At 44.6% G+C, this 6,575-nt stretch overlaps 1 long non-coding RNA gene across 1 annotated transcript; it reads right to left on the bottom strand.

The window, feature by feature from the left end:
- Window positions 1–1,575: 1,575 nt before the first annotated feature.
- On the bottom strand, window positions 1,576–2,769 carry LOC128413575 (uncharacterized). The gene is made up of 2 exons (XR_008330374.1): window positions 2,718–2,769; window positions 1,576–2,573 (listed from the first exon to the last, which is right to left on the bottom strand). It is a non-coding gene; the product is annotated as an uncharacterized LOC128413575 (long non-coding RNA).
- Window positions 2,770–6,575: the final 3,806 nt, after the last annotated feature.

Raw genomic sequence — 6,575 nt, 5'->3', positions numbered from 1 at the left:
TCTACTTTGCTGCAGCTCCAAGCACCTTTCTTTTCTTGGGACAGTAACATCATGACACCCTCTGGTTCTCAGTGCAGACAGGCTTCTGGGGGTAGCCAAGCCACTGGCAAGGTTGTTGTTGTTGTTGTTTTGTAAAGCCAAACCAAACCAAACCAAACCAAACACATTTAAAGACCTTTACTCCTACACACCAAAATCTTAGAATTCACTCCACCACTAACAATTACTGAAAATTCTTGCACATCCAACACTGCATTTCCACTTGTGCAACATAACTTTCCCCACTTTTCCCCTTAGTTAAAGGTAAAGGGACCCCTGACCATTAGGTCCAGTCATGGCCGACCCTCGGGTTGCGGCGCTCATCTCACTTTATTGGCCGAGGGAGCCAGCGTACAGCTTCCGGGTCATGTGGCCAGCATGACTAAGCCGCTTCTGGTGAACCAGAGCAGCACACGGAAACACCTTGTCCCTTTAGACACCCTCAAAATCTGATCAAGAGAGTTTGGGGAGCTTCTGTAGCAGCTTTTGGGGAAGGGATGTCGAGAGGAGTGGAAGGGAAAGCCCCATTGAGTGAGCAGAACATCGCGCACACCCCACTCTCCTATGCAGAATGAATGATTCCACAAAAGTGGGGCGAGGGATATTCAACCCAACTTTACAGCACATAATTACTTCTGTAGTTCATTGCCACAGGATGTGGTGATGGCGACTGGGGTTTGATGCTTTTCTTAAAAAGGGGGTAGTTAAATTCATGGAGAATCGCTAGATGGAGCTCCAGTTTTCAGATGCAGCATACTTCTGAATTTGAAAGCTTGCACACTCCTGTATGATTATGATAAAAATATTGTTTTATTATCCCGTTGGAGTTTTTATGGTTTTTCCATAAAGTGGCTTTCCTAGTATAATTGGGAAAGCTGAATGGAAATAGGCTGGCATAGTAGTTGGGGCTTTAAGAATCCTTTTACATTGAGACAGGTTCCATCACATCCAGTAAAATGTCCTACAAGAAAAGAAAGGCAAACAGCACTGAAGCCCTAACACAGAAGATCTGTCCAATGCACACACAAGCCAATCCCCAAAAGGTAAAAGGTAAAGGACCCTGACAGTTAAGTCCAGTCGTGAACGACTCTGGGGTTGCGACGCTCACCTCACTTTACTGGCCGAGGGACAGGTTTTCCTGGGTCATGTGGCCAGCATGACTAAGCCGCTTCTGGTGAACCAGAGCAGCACACAGAAACACTGTTTACCTTCCCGCCATAGTGGTACCTATTTATCTACTTGCACTTTGACGTACTTTCGAACTGCTAGGTTGGCAGGAGCAGGGACCGGGCAACAGGAGCTCACCCTGTCGTGGGGATCTGAACCGCTGACCTTCTGATCAGCAAGCCCTAGGCTCAGTGGTTTACTCCACAGCGCCACCCGTGTCCAAAAGGAGACATATGCAATTGCTTGCATTGCAAAAGTAATATACAAAGCCAAAAGTCATTCATGGAAAATACAGTAACATCTGTAGCTAAATACATGTTGCAAACGACTTCAAAGTATGGAGTTCAAAGTAAGAGGAAGTGGAGGCAGTTGTGCTGAAGGTTTTGTTTAAGTAATGGTGGGGGGAAATGGGTGGGAGAAAGTTTCCTCCCTCCACAATAATACAAGGGTTGTAGGCTGCTCAGCCTCGAGACGTCACCTTGCCAACAAAGGTCTGAATAGTTAAAGCCATGGTTTTCCCAGTCGTGATATATGGAAGTGAGAGCTGGACCATAAAGAAGGCTGATCGCCAAAGAATTGATGCTTTTGAATTACGGTGCTGGAGGAGACTCTTGAGAGTCCCATGGACTGCAAGAAGATCAAACCTCTCCATTCTGAAGGAAATCAGCCCTGAGTGCTCACTGGAAGGACAGATCCTGAAGCTGAGGCTCCAATACTTTGGCCACCTCATGAGAAGAGAAGACTCCCTGGAAAAGACCCTGATGTTGGGAAAGATGGAGGGCACAAGGAGAAGGGGGCGACAGAGAACGAGATGGTTGGATAGTGTTGTGGAAGCTACCAGCATGAGTTTGACCAAACTGTGGGAGGCAGTGGAAGACAGGAGTGCTTGGCGTGCTCTGGTCCAGGGGGTCATGAAGAGTCGGACACAACTAAACAACTAAACAACAACAACAGCCTCGAGATTCCATTTCGACAGGAGGAAATACTTCTTCGTGTACCTAACTAATTGAATTCACTGCTGCAAAATGTACCGATGGCTGCTACCTGAGATGTTTGTAGAAAAGAATTGGCCAAAATCATGAAGGAAAAGTCTATTAATGATGATTAACCACGAAAGCTAAAGAGCACCTCTGTGTATATCCACCTCTGATGACAAGATTCGCACCTGGGGCCACCAGGCTGAGAGGGTTGTCATCATCCCAGTGACCTGCTGCTGGGATTGGGCAAAGTACCATCATGATGCTGTTGCCCATCTCTCATTGACTGTCCCAAGCAACTGGTAATGAGAGGCAGAATGGCTGGCCATTGTAGTAAACAGAAGGTTGGATGGATTTCTCAAAGGAATTCTTACGCTTGTACATAAATGGCTGCAAAACCCAAAAAAGTAAAAAATGTCAAAGTTCATTCCAGGAACAGAGTATAACACCCCCCAAAAAAATAATAATAAGGAGGTGGCCTTTTGGGATGGGATGGACCAGTTCTCTAGTTGAGAAGGAGTGAGAACTTCTTACCTTAGTAGCAACAGTACCAGAATCCAGGCTTTTTCTTTTCTCTTAAGTGCTGGGAATTTCTCTGCCTTTTCTTCCCCACCAAGCCCCCTTTGGAGTTTCCATGCAAGCTGCAGGGGCTTCTGCTCTGGCCTCTGCCACTTTGCCCCATTTCATCCCCACCCCCCATGCATTCACAAGGAATACAGTCCCGTAGATTCAGGCCAGCTGTGATTGGAGAGCGGGGCATAACATCTCTCCTTCATTTTGCTGTGAGTTCTGGATGAGAAGTTTAGTCCCACAGTCACATCTCGTTTTGCGATGCCTTCAGTGAAGTGTCACTTCAGATAAGATAAAGGGTTGAGGGGGGATGCAAACAAATCACTGAGTTCAGATAAGGTGGGAAGAAAGCTCATCTTTCTCTAATTAGCAACGTAAAGGCAGCCTTTTGAGCAGCTCTTCAAATGAGATTAAGACGCAGCATCTGCAGTTGATCAGCACAAGAGCTCTCTCCCCATCTCCTTTCCCCTGGCATATAGTGGCTCTCAGATGTTAAGAGCTTAAGCTCGACAGGGCTATAAGGACAGATAATACTTTGTGTATCTTACAGAGTTCATTTTGTGTCATTCTCCCATTCTCAGAAATTATTAACATGCATTTCAGATGGGCAATGTGTGCATTTGAAAGTGATGCTTAATCTACAACAGTCCTTCTCTTCTAAAGCGTTAGGGGAGCAAGAGAGATATTAGATTTAAGGAGAAAAATCTGGGGTCTGTATGCAAAAGGTTTGAAGCGTTTGATGTCTGATAGTTTTAGACAGTTCCTGACTGGTGACTGTGGATGACACTTCCACAGGGAATATACCAAGCTAGCTACTTACAGCAGGAGGGTTTTTTTGTCTGGTGGTGGGGCTTGCTTTTTTGTTTTAAGTGCCATTCTTTAATTTTTGTAACCATTGGCCAATTTCAAAAAGCTTAAGAAGCTATTGGGTGAGATCCTATAGTCAGAAATATGCAAAGAGAAGGGAGTCCAAGATGGATGGAAGTTTCTTAAGGGTGAAATACTGAAGGATCAAATGCAGACAGTTCCAACAAGAACGAAAAGTGGGAGGCATCTAAGAAAACTTAAAATGAGCTCAGGTTTGCAAGAGAGGTTAAAAATAATTTTTAAAGGTTTCTTCAGCTATGTTCTAAGTAAGAGGAAGAACAAGCAAGTCGGAGGTCCTCTGCGTGGAGAAGATGGAGAAATGCTATTGGGTGACAGAGAGAAGGCAGAATCTCTAGAGAGAAATTTCTAATTTCACCCCCCCCCCATATTAATATACAGAGGAACAGCTCATGAGAAAGCTGTCTTCAATCTTTGCAGAGCCAGAACCCAATACCAGCCCAAACATGGATTTCGGGCCCCCATTTATTAATCCTTTACCATACATTTGCGTGGTGGTAGTGCTCCTGTTGCAACCCACATTGAACGGATCACTGTGGGTCCCCAGCCCAACCTATCAGTTGAAGACCAGTGGACTCTTAGTGTAATTCTTTTTGTCGCTGCAAGAAACTCAGTTCCTTTGAGCACATAAGTCTCCAGCAGCCAGCTGCAGTTTTGCTGTGTTCTGAAGTGTTAAAAGCAGGATAACCATGCATCTGCCTGGAAAACGTTTCTTAAAGCTACTGAACATGGCTAGCATGATGGGGAACAATAAAGTTCAGCAGTGGGAGAGCAGACGCTTGGAGGAATTTTGCAAGTCTGGTTTCCACTGGGGAATTGGAACCGTGCTGGGGCTGAAGTGATGAATGTAATGAACACAATCCAAGAATTTAACAAACATTGTCCCCATGACATCACTGGAGAGTTACTTCATGTTGAAAGCTCGCCCTGGGGGTGGGGAGGCAGAGGTAGAGCCTGACTCTAGAGCTTATTGTCACCTGCATGATGCTCTAGTTGAATGAAGCAGCATGTGTGTGGGAAAACAGAGGGGGGATGAATGTGTGATCTGACATGTGTGTGCCACAAGTCATTGCTGCAGTTTCCCCAGTGTGGGGTGTGAGATGTTTTGCCCTCACCCTTCTTTTCTTTAAGTGAATGTCTCCAGGAGGATTAGCCTTTGAGTGTGTTTTGCAAGAGTATAAATGGAAGGCATTTGAGACATACTGGCAGGGAAGATATATTTTGACAAACTGCTTGATCTTTGACCCCTTCCCTGGTACACAATCTTTGCTTTTGCTATCTCCAGTACCTGTCTCCAAAATGAAACCACTGATAGGAAATGTTATTTCCACTCTGCATTCATATTTTTTTTAAAAGCCATTGAAAAGTTAAACTGCCTGTGTGCAAATATGGGGCTCCCAAAATAACTATTCGCAAAGTTTCCAATGCACATAAAAACAATTATTTTGGTGAGCTCCCCTCTTTATTAGTCTCTGTAGAGAAAACAAACTTGCTGATGAAGTATTGTTATATGTAAAACATATGCCCTACATTGTAGAGAAGGACTGAAGGTCCATCTGTTCTTAATGTGATTAGTAGCTTTCTCATAGAAGAGGAGATTCTTGATTTGGATGGATGCATTTGAATGGGTCCAAGCACATCCACTGAAACTTATGTGCCAAAGGGGAGTCTCAGGCACAAGGGAGGTCCTCGCAGCAGAAAAGGAAGTAAAACTGATCATAGTAAAATTCTGCTAAATGCTGACAATCTTTTTTTTTTTTTTGTACAATCTATGTTGTTTTTCCAGTGGGGGAAAAAAAATGAAAAACCAGGGGTGGTATAAAGCTAGTAAGCTACTGGAGAATATGAATGGCAGCTGTTGCAGCAATTTAAATAAGGCTTTCCAAAAGAATGAAAAGACAGGATTTGCAGCTTTGGGTTCATAAGTGCATGCTGACACCCATTTGGCATATTTAATCATACATTATATCTGTTCTGCAGATATAGGGCAATACATGCAAACCAGAATGTCTGAACAGAATCGTGTAGATTTCTTTTCTTTATTCACAGATTAAATCAGAAAGGGAAGAGACAGGATAAACATCTCCAAAAGAGGCATAGGCTACAAACAACTTGATTGGTGATGTTATTTAGGTGTCTCGGTGTTTAGTGATGATGAGCAGTTTCTTCCTCTCTTGAGGGCTTCTACAGAAGAGAAATAACCACAATAGCTCCAGGGAATGGAGGCTTGTCTCCCTGGCCAGGAGTCAATTAAGGGACGCAGATGACTTTTGATCCTATCGCTCCAACGCCTCCCCTGACGTCCATCCATGACATGTCCCTTTCCAGCCCTTGCTGCCTTAGGAGCATGAACTGTGGATCAGTGATGGTCGCTGAATTTTCTGCTGTCATAAGAAGGAGACCTCTACAAGTGGATGTCCTCCTCCACTTGTGGAGATGAAGGTCTGCAGGATCCCATGGCTCCTTCGTCGCCCTTCCCAAGAGCATGTGAAAAGGATCTAGGAGTCTTGGTTGACCACAAACTTGACATGAGCCAACAGTGTGACGCGGCAGCTAAAAAAGCCAATGCAATTCTGGGCTGCATCAATAGGAGTATAGCATCTAGATCAAGGGAAGTAATAGTGCCACTGTATTGTGCTCTGGTCAGACCTCACCTGGAGTACTGTGTCCAGTTCTGGGCACCACAGTTCAAGAAGGACACTGACAAACTGGAACGTGTCCAGAGGAGGGCAACCAAAATGGTCAAAGGCCTGGAAACGATGCCTTATGAGGAACGGCTAAGGGAGCTGGGCATGTTTAGCCTGGAGAAGAGGAGGTTAAGGGGTGATATGATAGCCATGTTCAAATATATAAAAGGATGTCATATAGAGGAGGGTTACAGAAAGGTAGCCGTGTTGGTCTGCCATAGTCAAAACAAAAATTTTTTTTCCTTCCAGT

This window comes from Podarcis raffonei, chromosome 5 (assembly GCF_027172205.1).
Source record: "Podarcis raffonei isolate rPodRaf1 chromosome 5, rPodRaf1.pri, whole genome shotgun sequence".
Lineage (NCBI taxonomy): Eukaryota > Metazoa > Chordata > Lepidosauria > Squamata > Lacertidae > Podarcis > Podarcis raffonei.
The sequence above is the reverse complement of the archived record's forward strand: the minus strand, read 5'-3'. Positions and strand labels throughout refer to the sequence as shown.